The sequence below is a fragment of the Callorhinus ursinus genome, unplaced genomic scaffold, assembly GCF_003265705.2.
Source record: "Callorhinus ursinus isolate GAN/ISIS: 27379988/994484 unplaced genomic scaffold, GSC_fseal_2.0 scaffold19, whole genome shotgun sequence".
NCBI classification, from domain to species: Eukaryota; Metazoa; Chordata; class Mammalia; order Carnivora; family Otariidae; genus Callorhinus; species Callorhinus ursinus.
This window is the reverse complement of record NW_027397081.1, coordinates 25,434,167-25,459,681: the sequence shown is the minus strand read 5'-3', so window position 1 is coordinate 25,459,681 and position 25,515 is coordinate 25,434,167. Positions and strand designations below refer to the sequence as shown.

General features: G+C 42.1%; 1 protein-coding gene across 3 annotated transcripts in view; it reads right to left on the bottom strand.

The window, feature by feature from the left end:
• TMEM45B (transmembrane protein 45B) overlaps positions 1-14,335 on the bottom strand; it is a 50,760-nt gene extending 36,425 nt beyond the window's left edge. The window contains exons 1-2 of one of the 3 annotated variants that reach the window (XM_073903981.1): positions 14,070-14,335; positions 5,297-5,407 (exon numbers count right to left, since the gene is read on the bottom strand). The gene's annotated coding sequence lies outside the window, so the exon portion shown is untranslated. Of the gene's footprint in view, positions 1-4,164; positions 4,265-5,296; positions 5,408-14,069 lie in introns of those variants that run through there. The other 2 variants (XM_073903983.1, XM_073903984.1) reach the window with 2 other exon arrangements.
• Between the last annotated feature and the right edge of the window lie 11,180 nt (positions 14,336-25,515).

The window sequence follows — 25,515 nt, the reverse complement described above, 5'->3', positions numbered from 1 at the left end:
TCTGATACATACTTTAAAAAATTCCTTAAGAAGTACCAGTCAGAAAAAAAAGTCCCAGTGGCCAACTTGTCCCTCCTTCCTGTGACACTCCCCTCATCTTTCACTCCTGCTCTCTGGAATCACCTACCCAAATATACTACCTGTACACAAACTTTTTTCTCAGGCTCTGACTTGGGGAAACCCAGGTAAGAATAAGAGCTTCGTCTAAAAGCCACAGAAGCTAGCCTGAACGAAGACTCTAAAGATGGGGCAATTTGAAAATCCAATAGAATACCAACCATTTATAAAAACATAGTGATATTCAAAAGACAAAGATAAATAAAACTGTTGGGTAGAACACTACACAGTCCAAGGAGAGGACTCTAACTGCACAGAGGATAGCAAAGCTCATCACAATGTCAGCTACCGGAAATAGAAATCCACACATTCTGCCCACTGCATCTTGGTTTCAGAGTCAGCAAAGAAAACACAACACTGTAAGGCACTGGACAGAACAGTGCTTTACTCACATAGAGAAGAGACAGATCAAATAGGGTGCCTCTCTGGCCCTGGCAGCCAATGTAGACCAACTGGTTTATATGCACCCCTCTCATGCCAGGGCAGAAGGACCCCAGCTCCTCCGCCATAGAGTGTGAGAAACTGAATGCTGGGGTGTGCCTGAGGGGCACTGATGCACAGTCTCAAGCAGAACAAAAGAGCACACACTGAGTCTGAAACAGGGAAAAATGTTCCCGCACAAGGCTGGAAGCCCAGCACAGTTGTGTGGGCTCTCTGTCTCTTGGTGAGGAAGTATTCTAGGCCTAAGACCCATCCTTATGAGGCCTTGGGGGTTGAAAGACTGCACATGAGACTGCCCTTCTTAGCTTCCCCCTGCCCCGATCCTCACCCATCCACTGAAACAGCAGATGAAACATATCAAATCCAGCAGGACCATTGCCCACCTTGAATTAGGAGGTGAAATTGGGGCTCATGGGGCTCCTAAACCACTTATTATATGGATGTGGTTGGCTGCCTCTCTGTCATTTTGAGACAGTATTTCACTAGGGTTATTAGGAGGACCAGACTCAAGAGGATGGTCAGGCCTCCCTGGAGGATGGTCCTCAACCAGGACCCCCAAGTGCTCGTGTTATTTCAACTAAAGACATCAAAGTCTAAGGGGATCCGTGAGCTGAAAACCATTCCATTGGAGCCTGGATTTTCTACAGTTTGGTTTCTACCTTCCCTGAATTATTGATACATTACACAGCAGGAGATGTTGGCAATAGCACGGACACCACCCTGTTCCATCACCGCCATGGCTAGTGAGTTCGCTGAGAATAGCGTGGGGAGTAGTGTTAACTACCTCTGCCGTAGTTAATGACATACCATTTTTTCCAGGGCATGTGAGCCTATGCCAGGTATGAAGACACAGTCAGCAGAATGGAACTAGCTATCCAATTGTTTTTCTTGTAGTGTCTCTGGCAAACCTGCAATGTATCCCAATTGTGGGGCCCTTCCAATTTAGAATATCATTTTGTACCAACACCCGAGAACCCTGAAATTCCAAAGAGCAAGCCCCATCTGAGGGTGACAAGCACTTTATAGGCCAGTGTACCCCTTAGAGAACATCTAACTCAGAGGAACACCCATCACTCTGGTCAGGGAGCACTCTTTAGAAGAGTCTCTATGCCAATTGTATGAAGCTCGTGTCTGGTTTAACTACAGGTTAGGTGGTAAAGTAAAGTTGCATGATGTACAACGGTCCTGTACTATTAGTGATATTTGAAGTCTGCCTCTCGATAGATGTCTATGTTCAAGGAAAGCTTCATGCATGGGGTACTAGGTGCCCTATGTGTTTGAACTTGCACTGAGGGTGTTAGCCTCTGATCAGAACCACTGATGGCTTGGGACCCCCGTCAGATAAGCAACAGGCCACATGTGGACTATTTGAGTCTGGGGTAAGTGCTCCAAATATGTGGATTGCAGATCCTGCAACACTTCAAATCTCCTTCTTCTTTGGATGAGTTGTGTCCATTGGCAAGAATCCCAAGACTGCACTGCCTCCTTAGTCTTGACATCTTCCAGCATCTTCCTTGGGCCTTGGCATTTTCTCGCATCTGAAATGGACTTCCATGTCCAGTTCATTGATGTATCCACTGGGCTACTGTTGTTACCCATGGGGCACAAGCTTGATAGGCATGAGAGTTCATTCATGATCCATTTTTAAAAGTCCTTTGCCATGAGCATTACCATATATTTTTCCTTTCCAGGCTGCTGACATAGTTCTTGTCCCCAGACATGGAACCCCTTGATAGTCCAATCATTCAGTTGTCCCTCTCCTGACCGGATGACTAGGCCATTGGCAATGACCCACAAGTTGGTAAAAATGTAGCAAGGCTTGGTGGTGTGGGTGGCTTACACAACCATCACCACAACCATCACCGGAGTTCAGCCCACTGAGCAGAATGTCCATATCCAGTCCCAGCCAAAAGATGGCCACTGTTGGCTAAATGGTGGCCATAGCTGCAAGGACTCTGTCTGTCTTTAATTTTGCAGAGTCATCAGTGAACTGTGCCACACGGTCAGCAGGCATATCTTTGAATCTTGGGCCCTGGGTAGCCGTGCAGGTTGGGGCAAAGCATTCCTTGTGGGTTGCTCAGTCCTTCCTGGTAAGCTGGCTTGTCCAGGCTTACCAGGCCTCACCTTGGTTATACCATTTCTACTTAATAATTGAGCTCAATTGAGCTTGTCCAATTTTATTGGTGGAGTCCGTAAGCACCCAAGCAAAAATGGGCAGTTCAGGTCACAGAGTCACATGCCGTGCTCTGGCTCTGAGATGTTTCGTCTCTACCAGTGCCCGAGAGCAAGCAAGGAGTTGCTCTTCAAAAGGTTTCTCTGGTGGCTGCCTTAAGCAACTTATGGTTTCAAAATCCAAGAGGCCAGCACCCCCTAGTGGAAGTTTTTTGTTGCCTAATCAGCATGTGTGGAGGTCAGGGACACGGATGGTGTCTAGGCTCTGAGGGTCCCAGGGCAGCGGCTGGGCCAGAGCTTGTTGAAGAGCTTTCAAGACTTGCTGCTACAAAGGACCTGATTCAAAACTGATAACCTTGTGGGTCACCTTAACTAGGGGGAACAAAAGAACATCCAAGTGGGGTACATGCTGTCTCCAGTACCCAAAAAGGCCTAGGAAATATTGGACCTCCTTTTTAACAGTGGATGCCATTGGAGCCAATAATTCCTTTACTCTATCGAGGGTACTTCTTTGGCTTTGTGCCCAAGTGACCCGTAGGAAATGCACCTGCTCTGTTGGGTCCTGTACTTCCTCTGGGTTTATAGCCCAGCTGCCACTAGTCATTGTATCAGTGACTAGTTGCAGTGCCACTTCCACCTGTTTTTTGGTGGGCTTTCCAGCTAAGATGTCACTGATGTAATGGACGGCCGAAACTCCTGTGGTGACCTGGGTTTGTTGAAGGTCAAATCCCGCCCAGTGGTGGCATATTGAGCATATGAGCATACGAGCACCTGTCTGCCACGGGTCATCTCATTTACCCCCAAATGTCCCAAAGTCATTCATTTTCAGGTCCTTATGGCACCAGTATCCAAGAGCCCCATAAAAGTCTTGATTTCTCTCTTTTCCCTTTTTATCCTGACAGGGGTACAAGGCCACTGACCCACAATGGGGACCTGAAGAGCTCAGCCCCATCCTTAACTGTGCCCTCCAGCCTGAGACATCTGGGTCTGCAGGGTCCCTTCATCAAATGTTAACACCAGCCTTGCTGCATGAGATTTCCCTGGCCTCTGTCCATATGTGTCTTTCAGGTTTTGTATTTCATTCGCAAAGAAGGATCTTATTTCAACAGTTTTGTGTTCAGCGATGTCATCAGTGGTTTAGCACTGAGTGCAAACAGATCTTATTTGAGGCCCCCAAATGAGCAGGATGGGGTGGAACTTCCTGCACAGGACTCCCTTCCCTTGGACATCACCAGTGACCCTGTTGGTTCACAACCTCGGGAGCGTCCCACGTGAAATCTGAAACTGGTCCCCATACCCGGAGGGCTGGAAGAGACTGAAGAAAGAAGCAGGCCATTCTTGATTGGTAGATGGCAGGTTTAACAAGCAAGGGAACTTAAATATGAGACTTGTCTTGGGCAGCTACAAGATGAATAGGTCTCTATACCTACTTACTGAATCTTAAGTTTATATGGATGCCTTCCCTGGGTTCAGTCATGTATACCATCCAGATGGTCTCAACACCACATCACCATCTCAAGGCTATATATTTGGGGCAGCTTCTGGGAGCTGGAAAGGTGAGCAGGATGCACATTCTAAGGACAGGGAGGGGCTGAGGAGCCTCCCATTGCCTGAGTCCAGCTTGCAAGTCAACCGGCAGTCATGTCGTTCAATGAACTCCCCCAACAGACCCTTGGGATACCGTGAGAGTTGGCTGGTGGTGTGGCAATGAGAGAGGGGCCAAGAGCTAGGCCATAGGTTTTTTTCTTAGGACCCACCTCTTGTATCTCTGCCTTCACCCATTGCACCAGCTCAGTCCTATCGACAGGGAGATTTTCTACATCCCATTTATGCTTATAAGGCAGAGGAGAGCAGCCCATGATCCTTGAGGGGCTGGCACCACCTGGGACAATGGGGCTGACAAGCCCTTGTGCTTCCACCATGCCATAGTTGGCGACCCTGCTTACTATGCCAAACTGTCAAGCAGAACACAGTGAGGGGAGGACTACAACTACCTAGAGGATAGCAAAGCTTATCACAACACCAGCCACCTGGAGTAGAAGTCCCAACACTCTGCTCACTGCATCTTGGTATCAGAGTCACCAAGGAAAACACAGCACAGTAGAGCACTGGATGGAACAATGCTTTATCCACACAGAGAAGAGACAGCAAGGTCAGCTCCAATAGTGTGTGTCGGTCCCCCATGGCCACCAAGGTCCCCCTCCACTCCTGACAGCCATTGCAGGGCAATACGTCTGTATGCGCCCTTCTTGTCCAGAGTGGAAAGACCACAACTCCTCCCCATGGTGTCTGAAATACTGAATGCTGGGGGTGTGCCTGAGGCCATGGACACACATGTTTAAGCAGAGGAAGGCTATCAGCCTGACACAGGTGTGTGGGCTCTGTGTCTCTTGGTAAGGAAGTGGTCCAGGCCCAAGGCCCATTCTTAGGGTGCTGACTGGGGATTGAAAGACTGCACATGAGATTTCCTTAACCAACAGGAGCAAAACTAGTCAGATAGTTTTGGGGGTTGCTGGGGTGCCAATTCATTAGTAACTAAAGGGAAGGAATTAAGCATTTATCCTACCTTCTTCTTCTTCTTCTTCTTCTTCTTCTTCTTCTTCTTCTTCTTCTTCTTCTTCTTCTTCTTCTTCTTCTTCTTCTTCCTCCTCCTCCTCCTCCTTCTTTTCTTAAAGATCTTATTTAATTATTTTAGAGAGAGAATGAGAGCACAAGCAGGAGGGGCAGAGGGAGAGAGAGAATCTCAAGCAGGCTCCATTCTGGACTTCCGATGCGGAGCTTGATCGCACAACCCTGAGATCAGGCCCAAGCCAAAACCAAGAATCAGAGGCTCAAACAACTGTGTCACCCAGGTGCCCCATCCTGTCTTTCTTATATGAACTGTAGAGTAGAGAAATTAGTTTTAGAGAATGCAGGAGAGTATTTGTAGAAAAATTCTAGCCAATAAGTATAGAATGAATGATAGAATTAGAAAATCACCATTTGGCATTTTTTTTTTTTTTTGAGAGAGAGAGTGAGCCTAGGAGGGCAGGAGGGGCAGAGGGAGGGGCAGAGAATCTTAGGCAGGCCCCATGCCCAGCACAGGGCAGTGTGGGGTGGGGAGGCTCCATCTCATGACCCTGAGATCATGACCTGAGCTGAAATCAAAAGTCAGAGGTCAACTGACTGAGCCACCCAGGTGCCCCACCATTTGGCAAATTCTAATGAGATAATTAACTTAGGTAATCATCATTAATAAATAAATCTAACACAATATGTCTAAGACTTCTACCCCGAAACCTCTATTGAGAGAATTTTAAAGAAGACCTATGCAACAGAGAGATATGCCATGTTCATATTTTGAAAGACTCAGTATAATAATGATTTAATCCTCTGAAATTGATCTACAGATTCAATGTAATCTCAATCACTGGAAGGTGTGTGTGTGTGTGTGTGTGTGTGTGTGTGTGTGTGTAAAACAAACCGATTTTAAAACAAACAGAAATGCAAAAAGGGTAAGAACAGCTAGGACAAACTTGAAGAACGAAGCTGAAGGACTCACATTATCAGATATCAAGACTTATTACGAAGTTGCAGTAAGCACGATAGTATGGGAATTGGCACAAGAACAGATCAATTAACAAAAAGAACAGAAAACAGAGTCCAGAAGCTGACCCATACATAAACAGTCACTTGAATTATGACAAAGTTTGCAGTGCAGTGCACTGGTGGAATGGATAGTCTTTTAATAAACAGAGCTGGGCCAATTGTACATCTATACAGAAATGTTTATATATTGTCCCCTCCCTCTCACTGCTATCCAGAATCGATTACAGTGGATTGTAGATCTAATCGTGAAAGGCAAAACTATAAAGACTTTAGAAGACAATATGAAAAAATATCTTTACAACCTGGGGAGTGAGAAAATATTTCCTGCAAAGTGCATAAAAAAGCACCAATTATAAAAGAAAAGATTCGTAAATGAGACTTTATTATAATTAAGAACTTGTGTTTAGAAAAGGACAATGTTAAGGAACTGAAAAGGCAAGCCACAGACTAGGAGAAAATATTTTCAGGATGTATCTGATAAAGGATGCATATACAAAATATACAAATAATGTCCACAAGCCAGTAAGAAATAGGCAGACAACACATTTAAAATATAAACAAAGGAGCTAAATAACCACTTTAAAAAGAGGAATAATAGCCAGTAAAATATGTAAAAATTCTCAATTTTTTTCGGCTTTATTGGGATATGATTGCCATATAACATGTCAGTTTAAGATTTATAATGTGATGATCTGACATAGGTATATTTTGGAAAATGTTTACCACAATAAGGTAGTTAACACAGCTGTCATTTCACATAATTACCATTTTTGGGGAGTTGTTGTTATAGTGGGAACATTTAAGATCTATGCTTAGCAACATTCAAGTACACGATACAGTATATTTATTATAGTCGCTATTCTGATATTAGATTCCCAGAACTTATTCAACTTATAACTGAAAGTTTATACCCTTTGACCAACATCTTCTCATTTCCCCCACTTTCTAGCCTCCGGCAACCACCCATTTACTTTCTGTTTCTATGAGTTTGGATATTTAGATTCCATATATAAATGAGATCATATGGTATTTGTCTTTCTTTGTCTGACTTATTTCACTTAGCATTATGCCCTCAAAATTCATCCATGTTGCAAAGGGCAGAATCTCCTTCCTCTTTATGGCTGAATAAAATTCCACATGTAGATAGATATATAATAAAGACAGATTGATATATTTCACATTTTCTTTATCCATTCATATGTTGATGGGTTGTTCCCATGTCTTGGCTATTGTAAATAATGCTGCAATGAACACAGAGATGCATATATCGTGATGAGATAGTGATCTCATTTTCTCTGGATATATACCCAGAAGTGGAATTGCTGGATCACATGGTAGTTCTGTTTAATGATTTAATGATTCCTGTAGTAGCTGTACCAACTTACATTCCCACCAACAGTACACAAAAGTTCCTTTCCACAACCTCACCAACATTTGTTATCTGTTGTCTTTTTGATACTAACCATTTCAACAAGTAGGAGGTGATACCTCATTTTGGTTTTGATTTGTATTTTCCTGATGATGAGTGATGTTGAGCATCTTCTCATGTACCTGTTGGCCATTTGTATGTCTTCTTTGAAAAAAAATGTCTATTCAAGTCCTTTGCCCATTTGAAAATCAGATTGTTGTTCTGTTTTTTTGTTTTTGTTACTGAGTTGTATGAGTTGGATATTAATTCCTTATCAGATACATGATTTGCAAATATTTTCTGATTCTGTAGGTTTTGTTTTCTTTTGTTGTGCAGAAGCTATTTATTTATTTTTAAAGATTTTATTTATTCATTTGAGAGAGAGAGAGAGAGAATGAGTAGGAAGAATGGCAGAGGGAGAAGGAGAAGCAGGCTCCCCACTGAGCAGGGAGCCCAACGTGGGACTCGATCCCAGGACGCTGGGATCATGACCTGAGTCAAAGGCAGATGCTTAACTGACTGAGGCACCCAGGAGCCCAGTTTTAACAGTTTCTTGGTGGCGTCTTTAGGATTTTCTCTAAGACTGTATTATCTACTTCTTCTTTTCTGATTTTGATATTTTTTATGCCTTTTACTTGTCTGATTGTTTTGACTATGACTTCTAGTACTATGTTGAATAGGAGTGGTGAGAGTGGGCACCCTTGTCTTGTTCCCAGTCTTAGAAGAAAAGCATCATTTTGCCTGTATTATTCCATCCCCCAAACCAGTATTGCTCAGTGCCATGAAGGAACTCCCCAGCAAATTCTCTCCTCCAAAATTAATTATAAAACTGGACTAAATTGTCAAAATAACCATTCCAGGGCTTTGGAAATTGACCAAAGGTATATGACTAATTTAGAGGTAGTAATTAATGAAATGCTAAACTTTGAATAAAAATGTAGGTTCTGGGGCGCCTGAGTGGCTCAGTCAGTTTAAGCATCAGACTTCAGCTCAGGTCATGATCTCAGGGCCCTGGGATGGAGCCCCATGTTGGGCTCCCCGCTCAGTGGGGAGTCTGCTTGTCCCTCTCCCTCTGCGTCTCTCCCCTGCTCATTCTCATTCTCTCTCTCAAATAAATAAATAAAATCTTTTAAGATGTGGGACTCGATCCTGGGACTCAGTTGCCCAACCAACTGAGCCACCCAGGTGCCCCTAAATAAATAAAATCTTAAAAAAAAAAAAACAACCAACCAACAAACAAAAAACCAGTAGGTTCGTTCTGTGATTATCTTACCTGAGATTGCTCCCATTTCTTCCACCTTCCATCTTAGTTTATGGGATATTCTACCAGGGTGTTCAAACTGTGAAAACCCACAGCTTCACCACCAGAGGGGTCTCACTTGGTTTTGAATAAGCATAGAAAAACCTACTTCTAGCAGGATTGGAAGTAATTGTTAGGATCCCAGGAGCAAACAAACAGGTAAATCTAGTGGCTCAGCTAGCCTGACGTTGCAGTCCTGGCTGGCATTAGCAGTGAACTGGGGGACTGGTCAAAGATCTGGAATATGAGATAGCCATAAGGCCTGGGTAAGTTTCCACATGTCTGCACAGGATAGACCAGGGAGGACCCAAGATATCCATACCAACATCATAATCAATGAAAGAAAAAACTTTTTTTAAAGATTTTATTTATTTATTTGACAGAGAGAGAGAGAGAGCACAAGCAGGGGGAACAGTAGAGAGAGAGGGAGAAGCAGGCTCCCCGCCGAGCAGGGATGCTTAACCATCTGAACCACCCAGGCGCCCCAGAAAAATTTGATAAATTGGACATCATCAAAATTGAAAAGCTCAAAAGACACCAGTGAGGAAATGAAGTTAAGCCACAGACTGGGAGAAACTATTTCCAAGTTATCTATCTGATGTATCTGATCTAAAATGTAGTAAGAAGTCTTATAATTTCATAAAAAGGTGGCCCAATTAAAAAACAGGCAAAATGTTTAAACAGACATTTCACCAACAAAGGTATATGAATATCTAAAAGGTATATGAATAGCTCAAAAGATATATGAAGGTATATACCAACAAAGGTATATGAATATCTAAAAGGTATATGAATAGCTCAAAAGCTCAAAAGACACCAGTGAGGAAATGAAGTTAAGCCACAGACTGGGAGAAACTATTTCCAAGTTATCTATCCGATGTATCTGATCTAAAATGTACTAAGAAGTCTTATAATTTCATAAAAAGGTGGCCCAATTAAAAAACAGGCAAAATGTTTAAACAGACATTTCACCAACAAAGGTATATGAATATCTAAAAGGTATATGAATATACCATAAAAAGAGGGGCACCTGGGTGGCTCAGTTGGTTGGGTGTCCAACTCTTGGTTTCAGCTCAGGTCATGATCCCAGAGACCTGGGATCGAGCCCTGTGTTGGGCTCTGCGCTCAGCGGGGAGTCTGCTTGAGATTCTCTCTCCCTCTCCTTCTGCCCCTCCCCCGCCACTGGCGTGCTCTCTCTCTTTCTAAAATAAATAAATAAATCTTAAAACAATAAATAAAAGCCTATAAAAAGATGGTTAGCAAAATTAGAACTAGGAAAATGCAAATTAAACCATAATGAGATACCAATATGCCCACTAAGTTAGATTTAAAAATATAAGAACCCACCCTCCCAAAAAAACCCAAGATGATGTTAATCAGGAATACTTGTGGAAATAAAAATAAAATACAGAAAATAGTAAAAATTGGAGAGGATGTAGATAAACTGGAACCCTCATATATTGCTTATAACAATGTAAAGTGTTACAGCCTCATATACTGGATGTAGATAAACTGGAACCCTCATATATTGCTTATAGCAATGTAAAGTGGTACAGCCACTCTGAATTACTTTCTTAAAAAGTTTCTTAAAAGTTAAACAAACTTATCATCTGACTCAGAAATTTTACTCTTAGCTATATATCCAAGAGAAATGAAAACATGTATCCACACAAAGGCTTATATGCAAATTTCGTAGTAGCATTATACATAATATTCAAAACTAGAAACAATTCAAAGGTCAGTCCACTGGTGAATGATAATGTGTTATATCTATAAAATGGAATCCTACTTAGCAGCAGAAAGAAATGAACTACTAATATAAGCTTCAACATGTATGACTGTAAAATCTATGGTAAGCAAAAGAAGCTAGATAGAAAAGACCACATACTATATGATTCCATTATAAGAAATGTTCAGAGAGGGGCGCCCGGGTGGCTCAGATGGTTAAGCGTCTGCATTCCGCTCAGGTCATGATCCCAGGGTCCTGGGATCGAGCCCCATATCGGGCTCCTGGCTCAGCGGGGAGCCTGCTTCTCCTTCTCCCTCTGCCTCTCTCCCTGCTCATGCTCTCTCTCTCTCTGTATCTCTGTCTCAGATGAATAAATAAAGTCTTAAAAAAAAAAAAAAGAAACGTTCAGAGAAGACAAATGTATAGAGATTGAAAGCAGATGAATGGTTGGTTGCCTGGGGCTGGAGGGGGAGCAGGGGTAGGGACTGATGGCAGTTGGGCAAGATGGAATGTTCTGGGACAATGGAAGTTTTCTCAAACTGAGCTGTGGTTATGTTTGCACATCCTCATCAGTTTACTCAAAATCATTGAATTGTGTAGTTAAATGGTGAATTTTTTGCTAAGTTATATCTCAGTAAAGGTATTAAAAATCAAAACCAGCAATGGGTAAGGGGTGGAGAAGTATAGATGAAGCAAGGTTGTTGAAGCTGAACGATAGGTAATAAAAGCTCATTATACTATTCCTTCTACTTTTATGTGTGTTAACAAACTGCATAATAAAATGTTCTAAAAAGCTGAGGGCTAGCCCTGTTACATATGAATTAAGTTGGAGAATTTACACTTTCTGATTTTATTTTTTTTAATTTTTTAAAAAGATTTTATTTATTTATTTGAGAGACAGACAAACTGAAAGAGAGAAAGCACAAGCAGGGCAGAGGAAGAGAAGCAGACTCCTGGCTGAGCAGGGAGCCTGTCGTAGGAGTCGATCTCGAGTTTGACCTGAGCCAAAGACAGACACTTAACTGACTGAGCCACACCCAGGCACCCCTACAGTTTCTTTTTAAATTTTTTAAAAAAGATTTTATTTATTTATTTGACAGAGAGTTAGAGAGCACAAGTAGGCAGAGAGGCAGGCAGAGGGAGAGGGAGAAGCAGGCTCCCTGCCTAGCAGGGAGCCCATCGCAGGAGTCGATCCCAGGACCCTGGAATCATGACCTGAGCCGAAGGCAGCCGCTTAACCGACTGAGCCCCCCAGGCGCCCCGCCCTTACACTTTCTGATTTTAAATTTTAATATGCTAGTTAAGACCGTGTGGAACTGGTGTGAGTATAAGCATATAGATCAATGGAACAGAACTGAAAGTCCAGAAAGGAATTCTTACATTTATGCTTAATTGATTTTAGACAAAGGCAATTTAAAGAGGATTAACAAATAGTCTAATGGAACAAAACAGAGAACTCAGAGATAGACCCACCTCTTTATGTAAACTTGATATGTGACAAACATTGGTGCCACAAATCAATGCTTAGTAGATGCTCTTGGAAAAATTGGTCCATAAATAGAAAAATAAAACTGCATCCTTTTCTTATCTTTACCTATTTATAAAGGTGGGCTTCAGATGTACTAAAGATCTAAAGGCACATTCCTAAAAAAGCTTATATAAAAATATATTTGTGCCAACTTAAGACCACAAAGCACAAAGCAGGAGGCAAAAAAATTTAATGGATTTCATTGCATCAAGATTTTTGTTAAATGAAGGACCTGTAAACAAGGTCAACACAGAGACAATAGATTGGGAGAATATATTTGCAATATCTAAAACTAACAAGAGACTATTAGTCTCTAGCTATTAGGTAAATATACAAACAACTCTTGTGAATCAACAATGAGAAACCCGACAGAAAACTGGACAAACGATATAAACAGTAATTTACAAATAGAGAAACACAAATGAAAAGTAATCAAGAGGAACGCTAGCTCATTAGCAATTAGAAAAATGTACCCTGTATTAAAAGACTGGACATCAGATTTGCAAAAATTAGAAATTGGATAATGCCAAATAATGTAAGAGTGTGGGAAAAATAAGAACCCTCTTGTATTGCTGGGGAAGTGGTGACATTGGTACAGTTTTCTTTGGAGAGTAGTTGTTAAGTATTTGGTTAAATCAAGCATTCATAAGTTCCAGAAATTCACACACAGGCCCACAGCAAGACACGTACATAAATGGTCATTATAGTTGGAGACAATTAGACAATGCAGTTGATACACACTAGGGAACGGTGTGCCCATTAGAAGCAACAATGAAATGTACATAACAACAAGGATATGTTGTAAAAACAGTGCTGAGTAAAGATAGTAAGAAATAATACACGGTCTATATAATACAAATGCCCTTTCTATAAATTTAAAGTGTGAGCGCACACACACACCATCAGCCACCACCACCACCACCAACATGGGTGAAATATGGAATTTAGAAGACATGTACAAAACACATTAAATCATTAAATATGGGATTTAGAAGATACATACAAAACACATTTGGATATTATGTATAATGCTACTATGAAAATCATAGTTAACAATGGAGGTGGAAACTGGCTAATGGGATTCACTCAATCATCTTCACCTGAGATCAGATGAAGGGGTGGGAACAGGTGAGGGGGAAATCATGTATGAGAACATCTTCAGATTAGTGGCTATTTGGAGGGATATAGGGAAGAAAAAGAAGGGGAGGGATCTGTATTGGTTACATCTGTATAGTTTAATTTTTAAAAAAAATAAATAATCTATTCTATAGCCTCTGTATTAGTTAAAGGCAGTAGAATTTATGATCAAAATCATGAGCTCTGGTTGTAGATTATCTGAACCCAAACCCAAATCTGCCAGTTATCCACCGTCTGACGTAGTGCAGCCTTCTGAACCTCTCCATGCCTCAATTTCTTCAACTGTAAAATAGGAATGATGATAGTATCTACCACACAGGGCTGATCTGATTACCAAAATATGTATTTCGTATGAGAATACACACATATGGGCATGGCACTGATTTTGTTTGGCACATAGCAGCATACTATTAAGTGTTTTTTGTTACCTGAGAGATCTAAAGCAGAAAGAACAAAATAGAAGCATCCATTTAATAATGGCCATGCATTAACTTGTGTTAACTTGTGTGTGTATATATAATTAATTAATACATACTTAATTAATATAATATATAAAACAATAGATGATATATACAAATATATATGTAATACATATAAGTTTTTGTTTTTGAAATATTTTTTGTAAAAATAGAAAGAGGAATATACTTACCAAGAGAAGGAAGGAACACACAACGGAATGCAGGAAGAACGGAAAGGCGTCGAGGGCGAAGCAGGATTTGCAACCTTGAAGCTTAGAGAATTCTTCAGAAGTAATCTGTCAGTTGGGCTTTGGTTTTTCTTTCCTTTTAACAACTTTTTGGTTTATTAGCACCAAAAATCAGGGAAAGGAAATCTGCCAGTTCGGTAATTTTGAGGCAGCATCTGCTGCTAAAAGCTTTGAGGAGGCAAGAGTGTGAAATCTTGGCTAAAATATAGTTAATGGGTGTTCTTTGTGTTCATTCGAATTGATTTTTTTTTTTTTTTGGATCAATGGATAGATTTTTTTACCCCCCTGGTTATAGGTCATAGTTCCTGCTTATTTGCATACCTGGTAATGTTTGATTGGACACCAGACATTGTGTGTTGTATGTTATCAGGTGCTGGGTTTTTTGAATTCCTTTAGATTTTTATGGGCTTGGTTTAGAACGCAGTAAATTATTTGGAATGGGTTTGAGTCTTTTTGGCAGCTTGCTTTTAGGCTCTGATAGGACAGGTCTAACCCAACTTTTCATCAAGGGCCAATTTGGCCCCACTGAGGCACTATGCTTCTGAGCCCTGTGTCGGAGGGTTCCAGGTGATAGGCGGTCTTCCCACCCTGGCTAGGGCGGAAGCACTCTTCTGACCCTGTGCGAGCGCCAGGGCTTGATCTGCATCCTCCTTTCTGGTGTGCCTTCCCCAGCCTTGGAGGTTTCTTTCCACATGCAGTATACTCTAGTGCTCAGCCAAAAACTCCAGGGATCCCCCCTGCAGATCTCCAGAGCATTCTCTCTCTCTGCAGTTCCCTCGCTGATACTTTGCTAACAAATTTTCATCACCTTGCGCCCCTCCAGCTCTGAAACTGTCTCTTTAACCCAGTAAGAATTCTGGCCTCTGCTTTGGTTTCCGCTTTCCGCGTCCAGCCTGGAGACTCTCCAGGTAGTGAGCTGGGGCAATTTTCAGGATCACCTTGCTTGTTTTCCTTCTCTCTGGGGTCACTGACCTGCACTGGCTGAGGTGCAATGTCCGAGAACTTTTGTTTTACATATTTGGTCCGGCATTTGGTTGTTTAAGGAGGGAGGGTAAATCCAGTCTCTTGTTATTCCACTGTGACTGAAAGCTGAAGTTGAACATTGGTTTTTGATAAACAGTTTCATCATGTTTAAGTAGTTTCTTTCTATTCCTATATTAGTTAGTGTTTTTATTAGAGATGCTATTAGATATTAGAAAACAGGGGCGCCTGGGTGGCTCAGTCAGTTAAGTCTCCAACTCTTGGTTTCAGTTGAGGTCATGATCTTCGGGTAGTAAGATCGAGCCCTGAACCTGCTTGAGATTCTCTCTTTGCCCTTCCCACCACCGAGCACACATGTGCACTGCCTATCTCTAAAATAAATAAATAAATAAATCTTTAAAAAGTAAATATTAGGAAATGACTTTCTTTGCATTTATTCATAAAATCATGTAGGTTTTCTTTTTTAGCATACAAATATAATGGTTGATGTTGATAGGATTCCCACTGTTGAACAACTCTTTTATTAGTGGAATGAACTGTTCTTGGTCATGTATTATTTTTATATTTAAAAATCTTTTTTAAGATTTTATTTATTTATTTGTCAGAGAGAGAGATATACAGAGAGAAAGAGCACAAGCGGGGTGGGGGGCAGGCAGAGGGAGAAGCAGGGAACCTGATGCGGGGCTCCATCCCGGGACGCTGGGATCATGACTTGAGCTGAAGGCAGACGCTTAACCCACCGAGCCACCCAGGCGTCCCAGTCATGTATTATTTTCATATTATTAAAAAACACTGATAAATGAGCAGTGTGATTGAAAGTCCTAGGATGACAGCGTGTCAGATGACAAACAGACTGTTTGGATTGGTGATAACTAAGAAATTGCATCACAAAAATTTATGTGTTGGGGACTTGGGTCTCAAAAATAAATTTTTTTTTCTCCACTTAAGCTATTTAAAAATTCTGATGGGGTCTCTGACATTTTAGGGGACTCCTTGTTACATTCAGAAGCTTTCTTTTCCTATATTAGACTGCTTGAAGTTGTCCCCCAGTGCACTGATGCTCTTTTTATTTTTTTCAATATTTTTCCCCTCTGTATTTCTTTTTTTTTTAAAGATTTTATTTATTTATTTGAGAGAGAGAGAATGAGAGATAGAGAGCACGAGAGGGAAGAGGATCAGAGGGAGAAGCAGACTCCCTGCTGAACAGGGAGCCCGATGCGGAACTCGATCCCAGGACTCCAGGATCATGACCTGAGCCAAAGGCAGTCGCTTAACCAACTGAGCCACCCAGGCGCCCTCCCCTCTGTGGGGGTTTACATTAATGTGTCCCTAAGTTCACTAGCTTTTTCTTTTTCATTGTCTAATCCGCTATCAATCCAATACAGTGTGTTTTCATCTCAGAATTGTAGTTTAAAAAAAGGGGGGGGTTGGTGCCTCGGTGGCTCTGTCGGTTAAATGTCCGACTCTTGATTTTGGCTCATGTCATGATCTCAGGGTCATGAGATCAAGCCCCACATTTGGCTCTGCCTTGGGCATGGAGCCTGCTTAAGATTCTCCCTCTTTCCCTCTCCCACTGCCCCTCCCCCGCCTCTTAAAATTTAAAAAAGAATTATAGTTTTATTCTCAGAAGTTCAATTTGGGTCTTTTTGTATCTTCCACATCTCTACCAACATGTTCAGTCTCTCCTCTAAGTTCTTGAATACACAGGAAATGGTCATACGCAACAGTTACAGAAAACGAACGTTCTTGCCACTAATTGTATAATCTGTGTTGTTTCTGGATTTGTCTTCATGTTTGCTTTTTCTCTTCATCATGGACGGTAGGTTTCTGTTTTTGTTTTTGTTCTGTTTTGTGTTCGCCCGGTAATTTGTGATTGGATGCAAACACTGTAAATTGTACTTATTGGGTGCTGCGTGTGAAAGAGAGTGAAAGGCCAAGGGTCTTGGTGGCTACCAAGCAGGCCAGAGGAGCTGGTATGAGGCTGCCTCCTGTGGCTGCCACCAGGAAAGATGGGCAAGGGGAGCACTCTCTCTGGGAGCAGTAGCTTCCAGCCCCCACTCTGGCCTGAGCCACCCACTCCGTGCTATGGATTAGCTGAGGGGCTGCGCTCAGGCCAGAGGCAGGAATGGCGACTAGAAGGGTCCCAATGGGAGTCTGTGGGCCCAGCCTCAGGACACAGTAGGGCTCGAGGGTGGGCAAGGAGAGACATTTTAGTGTCAGTAAAGTGAGCCATAAGAGAGAGAGAGAGAGAAAAGCAGCTCTAGCAAAGAGAGGAAGAACCAACTGACCAGAGAGCTGCTTGCGAAGAAGCTTGTTGGTAGTGTCTGGAGGCCAAAGGGACCATTCCTGAACCACCCAGGAACTCTGATAACAAGGGCCAAGACTGTAAGGAAACTATCCCATGGTCTTCGCTGGGTGACCTCCAGACAGAGGCTCTGCTGTTATTTAAATGCTGCTGTTCTTGTCAACCCTGATCTTTGGTTTTAACTCTCTAAGGTTAACGAACTTAGAGAATATCTGGTATAGATGAAATGAAATTCTGAAATGTTAGTACATATATATGATATATTAATATGTGAATATCTAACAACTAAGGCTTGAGAAATATAGTTTGAAACACAATGATGTTAGGTAACTTACCTCTGCCTGAAAGTTCTTTGGACACACAGGAGGTCCCCTATTGTTGTTTTAGTATGTACTTATTCTTTTTTAAGTTTATTTATTTATTTATTTATTTATTTATTTATTTATTTATTTAAGTAATCTCTACCCCCAACCTGGGGCTCTAACTCATGACTCCAAGATTAAGAGTCACACACTTCTCCAACTAAGCCAGCCAGGTGCCCCAGTACTTATTTTTTGACTGAGATCAAAGAAGTCTTAATGCACAATGCCTGAAGGTCACACGTGAGAGCAATGTTAGTTTTGATGCTTGTCTATATGGATCGAATATTCATAAATATTTTGTATTTCTTTTTCATTTCTTGTCGTGTATTTTCTGTGTTCCACTTACATTCCCACTTTCCCTCATGAGAATGTCAACTCTTCAAGGGAGCATGCTTTGCGGTTACCACGTGTGGAGTGACTACCAAGTGGACAAACACTTTATGTGCCTTATGCTGCTTCACTCACATACTCCTCTGAGAACCTGAATTTCTTACTTTTATCTCCATTTTCAGGTTTAGGAAACTGAGGCATAATGAGGTTAAAATAAGCTGTCCAAAGCCATGTGGCATGAGTTCAAACTTGAACTCTAAAACTGTCTTACCAATCTCTGAATGCCCTGGACTTAATGTAATGGGGGAGGCACAGTACCCAATACTGAATGACTAATGCTTGATAGAACGTGTAGAACGTGTAGCTGTCTCACTGTGAACACAAGATGGCGCTCTAGGCCCAGCCACGCTGCCTCGTTGGCCTGAGCTGAGAAGGGCTCCGTGGGGTTCACAGGCTGGGTCACTTCAGTTACTAGGGCAGAACTTCCAAAATCATTGACTAAAACTGAAGTTAGAAAATGCAGACTCCCTTGGTACTTCATTTTTCTATTTCTAAAAGGGGAAGATTGATTCTGTCACTTCAACGAGCAGAAATGACAGAGATGTTCATAAATATTTTGTATATGCGTGAGGGGATCTGATGGCATTAAGGAAATTATTTTACTCCCACGCAGTATGAGGACCCAGGACGGAGAATGGTGACATGGAATCTTCTTTCCTTAGGGTAACACATGCCTCCTTACCCCCATCCAGGATCATAAGTAATTCCCAGTGTAGATTTTTTAGGGCCTACAGGCACATATGGTACCCTCCCCATCTCCTGCTTCTCTCCTTTCCCAGTAATTCACAGCTCTCTTCAGAAAGTTCTGCATATAAGAATGAAAAATAACTGTATGATCTTACACATTCTCTGAAGATAGTTATTGGCCCCACCCATTAGACTTATTTATCTGAGTGATTCTGTGATCCTTTCCCAAGGCTCTTTCGCATCCTTTAAAAGAAGTCTGGTGCTTTTCTGAACAATCTCCTTGAGATTTGTACATGTGTCACAATATTATAGTTGTGCTTTAGCGAGCACGCTCCATCCACTGCACATGGCCCCTTTGGGTGTGCCGCAATCGTGGAATTCATTTCTTGCAACAGTCAAGTCTGTATCAAACTTGAGCTTGCTTCCTTTTCTTTGAAATATATTTCTCAGAACTGTAACCCTACTCCAAAATATATACCCAACAGAACTGCATGCATATGTTTACCAAAAGACATGTTCTAGAATGTTCACAACATCTCTATTACTAATGTCTCCAAACTGGAAAGTACCCACATGCCCATGGTGGAACGGATGAATAGACTGTGGTATAGTTACTCCCTGAAATTCTGTACAACAATGAGAATGAATTAACTACAACCACATACAAGAAGAATAAATCTCACAAACTTACACTGAATGAAAAAAGCCAGTCACTAAAGTGTGCATATTCTATGATTTTACTATATTAAAAAAAAAAACCAAGAAAGTTAATGTATAACATTAGAAGTTAAAATACTGGTTGCCTTGGGGTTGGGGGGGGCTTGGAGTAATGACAGGAAGTGGGGCTGGGGGGCTTCTGGGGTTTTGTAATATTCTGTGTTTTGATCTGGCTGCTGGTTTCACAGGTGGGTCTGCTTGGTGAACATTCATCAAGCTTAAGTTTAATGACTTATGTATGTTTCTATGTGTATGTTTTATAAAATTTACAAATGTTAAAAAGAAAACCACAGGTCCCAAATGGAGTCACTCGATGTTAAGGGCCCCACGTCAGCAAACCAAAACTTAATACCTAGCCTAACCTAAGTACAGATTCAGCCCCTCTCCCCATGTAACCTTTGACCAGTCAACATGGTTTTTCCTGGCCAGCGCTAGGAAATTTACTGATAGACCCCTTCTGTTCTCCTTAGGAGAGTGATCTTGCCTAAAACAATGGATTCTTTGCTATTAATTTCCTTTTTCCCTTGCTACCTCTCTACCTTTAAAAGCCTTTCCCTTACTGCAGATTGTTGGGGCTCCTTTCTATTTGCTAGATGGGATGCTGCCTGATTCATGAATCATTCAGAAAAGCCAGTTGGGTTTTTTAAATTACTCAGCTGAATTTTCGTTTAACACAAAAAATAAAGAAATATACAGTCATATATAATTGGACTCCATTCAGGGCTAGTTTGAAATTGCACTTTATTTTTTGTTTATTTTATTTATTTATTTTTAATTTCTTTCAAAGGTTTTTAAAATTTATTTGACAGAGAGAAAGAGAGAGAGCAGGGGGAGTGGCAGGCAGAGGAAGAGGGGGAAGCAGGCTCCCCGCTGAGCAAGGAACCTGATGTGGGGCTCGATCCCAGGACCCCGGGATCATGACCTGAACTGAAGAAAGACACTTAACTGACTGAGTCACCCAAGCGCCCCTGAAATTGCACTTTAAAGAGAGCTAGTGCTTAGTGTAGACCCTATTAGTATAAGAATCCAGGCCCTGGCTCTGGTCATCCTGTGAGAATAATAAAGCCAATTTTAAAGGAAGCTGTTTCTATGTCTTTACAGTTGTTGAAAAGAAAACCACAGGCCCAGAATGGTGTCACTTAGGCCCAGTCAGCAAACGAAGACTTAATGCCTGACCGAAGTGCAGTTTCAGCCCCCTAGGAATGCAACCTTTAACCAGTCAACACGAAAAATCCTGGCCAACACTAGGAAATTTACTGAGAGACCCAGTCCCCCTCCCCCTAGGAGCGCAGCCTTGCCTGAACAATGCATTCCTTGCTAATAAATTCCTTTCTTCTTCTTCTTTTCTTAATACCCTCTCTTTGCCCTTAAAAACCTTTCTTTTGTCTGGATCAGTGGAGCTCCCTTCTACCTGCTAGATGGGATGCCGCCTGACTCATAAATCATTTAATAAAGCCAATTAAATCTTCAAATTTACCCCGTTGAATTTTTTTTTTTTTTTTTTTTTTTTTTTTTTAAACACAGTCCTTGTGTTTTTAAGGGACGGGAGCTATAGGGATCTGGTTTCAGCTTCATCCTTCGTGCTCTTCCACGCTCTGGTCATCCTTTGGCAGAAATGCAGGAGAAGTCTAGGCGTGAGAATCCGTTGGCACAAACAGCTGGTCATGCTTCCCTCCTACTGGTCACCAGGCCATTGTCTTCTCTGCATTGTTCTGGGTCTCGGCCGTGCAGACTTTCCAAAATAACCGTGCAGTTGTTATCATTGTTCGGGAGGCTATTTTGGAACACTGGCTTAGCTTGGTGATGTGAGGGGATCCAGGAAGGGCCCAGCTGTCGGGAGGCCCAGGGGTGTCAGGGAGCTGGGGGGTGGATAGGAAGTCCCAGAATCTTGGGAACTGGGCTGCAGGAGGTTCCGAGGGGCCCAGAGGTAACACGCTCTCTGACAAGTGTTCAGTCTTGGTGTGGGGGATTGGGAAAGGAGGAGGAGAAAGGATGGGGAGGAGTGGCTTGGAGGGAAGCTGCCGAAGGTTCTGGAGGCGGAGGAAGAGAGGCAGAAGAGAAGAGTGGCCTGCAGAGACAGGGGCAGGCGAGTGACGACTGTGTTGAGGGGCACTAACGGTGTTTTGACATACTGTTTAGGGAGAGCTTTCTATAGCCTGGGAGAATTTGGGGACAGCTGTGAGGAGCTTTCCGTGGGATGAGAGAAAAGTAAGCAGGAGCCAGGGGGTGTGATGATTAACGGGCAGCCTCATGGGGAGCTGGAGGACATTCTGCCACCTTTAGCAACTTCATAGGTGGTCAGACGCTGTCACAGCTCCCGGTTCTGTGGAAATGGCTAAAGCATGTCCCAAAGGTGTTGTGACGGAGGAATGGGGAGGGTTCTCGGGTAACAAAAATGCAATTCCCCTATTTAAAAATTTCTCTTGACCTCCCAGCCTGTAGAAGCAGGATATCATGAGTTAAAAACTCCAGTTTCACTGGTCCCTGCACCACCATGATCTCACTGGATCTCCAGACCCTTCAAAGTCTACACCAAGTGTCTGGGGTCCTATATAAGAAACATATATTTGGCCTTTGTCCCCATTCCTGGCCCAGGACTCCTGGAACTCTTGGGATGTCCTGTGACAAATGCAATGCAGGTGTATTTAGTTATGTTGATGAGATGACCTTTGGAAAGCCCCTAAATGGCCTAAGAATGGGGAGATGGTCCCTGGGGGGATCAACCAGGTGACTAGAGGGTTGGAACTTTCAGTGTCTCCCCCCGCACCCCCCCCCAGCCGCAGGGGAGAGGGGCTGGAGATCAGGTTCAATCACCAATGGCCAATGATTTAATCAATCAAGCCTGTGCAATGAAGACTCTATAACACCCCAAAAGGACGAAGTTCAGAGAGCTTCTGGCTTGGTGAACATGGGAAATGCTGGAGAGGGCCTGGAAGCTCTGAGCCCCTTCCCGCATACCTGTCCTTTGCTTCTCATCCATCGGGCTGGTCCGAGTTACATCCTTTTATAATAAACTGGTCATCTAGTAACTAAAATGTTTCCCAGAGTTCTGTGAGCTGCTATAGCAAATTAATTGAACCCAAGGTGAGGGTTGTGGGCATCTCTGATTTACGGACAGTTGTTCAGAAGCCACAGGTGACTACCTGGGTTTATGATTGGTGTCTGAAGTGGGGGGGGGGTTGGGGGGCAGTCTTGTAGGACTGAACCCTTAACCTGTGGGATCTGATGCTATTTCTGTGTAGATGCTATTTCTGTGTAGACACTATCTTGGTGTAGAGAGCGTCAGAAATGAGTTGAATTGTAAGACACCCAGCTGGTGTCTAAGAATTCCTTGGTGGTACGGCAATCCCCCTTGAAATGGGGTACAGATTCCAAGTTGGATATTGTGACTAGAATCTTGGGTCCTACAGGAGCATTTCATGAGCTCACATACTAATTAGCTGCCCCAGGACAGCGACTACACCTCCTGGTCTGGGTGCATCCCTGCACATTGAGCAGGAGTTTTGCAGAGCTGGTCCACCACGGCTCTGCTGAGCACAGCGGCCACTGCATTATGTTGGTCTTCAGGGAGCCTCTCTCAACCTGGAGTTACAATTTAAGAGAAGGGCTCCCAAGAAGAGATGCTTCCGTCCCAGAATTCTGGAGACTTTTGATGAAATTTCTCCTGCTGTGCTCAGAATGCTCTAACTCAGGCTCTGTTCTGGGTTAGTTTGCAGTGACCATTTCTTCTTTTCCCATAATGAGTTCTAGCCCTGAAAACTTCTTAGTGCCTCCACCCCTCCACCCCCTTGCAAAGATTGGGCATCCCCAGCAATGCGCCAGACTTACCTGGATCCCTGTGATGGACCCAGCCTCAGTTTAAGCTCAGATTGCTGCTTCATCTAGAGGCCTGGTCTTATTGAGGAACAGGCTGAGTTAATCTTTGAACTTTGTTCCACATGTTTCCTGCCCCACTGTCTGGCCCCGTCCTTTCTACCCTAGTGTCTGAGTCACCTCTCCTTACCCCATCACATTCGCGAAAATCCTTGTTCTCTGTTGCGTTCTCTCAGAATTTTCATGCTTTCAAAAGGGCCAGGGACATTTACTGCTCTCATAAACTATCTCACCTAATAAGAAAATCTGAAGGAGACGCTACCCTCTTACCCTGGGGGGCTCTCCATCCCAGCCCAGATAAAAGAGTCCCTATTTATAGTTGACACGATTCTGTATGTAGGAAATCTCAAGGAGTCTGTAAAAATCTTCCTAGAACTGGTAAGTGAATTTAACAAGATTCTACGATATAAAGTCAATATACAAACAATCTTTCTGTATACCAGTGTGTATTAGTCAGGGTTCTCCAGAGAAACACAACCAATAGGATGTGTGTGTGTCTGTATGTGTGTGTGTGTGTGTATATATATATATATATATATATATATATATATATATATATATATATATATATTTCTTTCTTTCTTTAGTCTCTCTATGTATGTATATATATGAGAAAGAATGAGAAAGGGATTTATTTTAGGCGTTGGCTCACACAACTGTGGGGGCTGGCAAGTCTGAGTCTGCAGAGCAGGCCAGCAGGCTGGAGACCCAGGGAAGACTTGGCCAAAGACTCTCTGGAGGTAGAATTCCTTTTTCCTTGGGGGATCTTAATCTTTACTCTAATTGGATGAAGCCCACTCACACTATAGAGGGTGATCTGTTTTACGCAAACTCTAGGGATTTAAATGTTAATCACATCTAAAAACTACCTCACAGCAACATCAAGAGACTGGTGTTTTTACCCAAAACTGGGTACCATGTCCTAGCCAACTGGACATAAAATGAACTATCACAACCAGAAATAATGCTTGGGAAGCAAAATTAAAAAACAATGCCACTTAAAAAGCTCCACAAAATGACATACTTAGATAAAAATCTCACTGAAATGTTGGTGAAGGAACTCAAAGACTTAAATAAATAAAAGAGGCACTATGTTCATGAATGAGAAGATGGAACATAAAAAAGTTGTCAAATCTGCTGAAATTGACCTATAGATTGAACACAATTCCAGTCAGAATCTCACCCAGGACATTTTGTTGGTATAGGTTTTAAAATTCATAGAGAAAGGCAAAGGATTAGAAGAGCTAAAACAGTTTTGCAAAATATGAACAATGTTGCAGGAATCACACTATGCAATTTTAAGACAAGCCACGAAGCTACCAGTGTGGAATTGCAGATGGACATACACTGATCAGTGGAACAAAATAGAGTCCAGAAATAGAGCCATACAAACATGGCCAAATGATCTTTGACAAAGGTACAAAAACAGTTCAGGAGAGAAAGGATCATCTTTTCAATAAATGGCATTAGAACAACTGGACATCCATAAGTGAAATAAATAAATAAATAAATAAATAAATAAATAAATAAAAAAGAACACGGGCCTCACAGCTTTTACAAAAACAAAAATGAACTCAATGTAGAATGAAAAGCTTAAACTTTCAGGAGAAAACCCCTGTGACCTGAGGCTGGGAAAACAGTTCTTAGACAGGATACCAAAAGCATGAATAAAAAAAACTGACATATTTCTCTTCATCAGAATTAAAAACCTTTGTGAAAGATGCTGTTAAGAGAATGAAAACACTAGATACAGCCTGGGAGAAAATATTCGCAAACCCCACATCTGTCCTAGGACTTGTATGCAGGACATATGAATACAGATAAGCACACACAGGTAAGTTAACATCATTAGGTTGTAAGGAATTGTAAAGTAAAACCACAAACATACTATTAAGGTACCACTAAGCTGTAAGATACCACTACATGCCTAGAATAGTTAAAATAAAAATTACTGGTGATACCAAGGGCAACTTCACTTTCATACACTTCTGGGGGGAATGAAAAATGGTACAGCCATTCTGGAAAATACTTTGGCAGTTTCTTATAAAATCAATGCACATTTGCCATATACCCC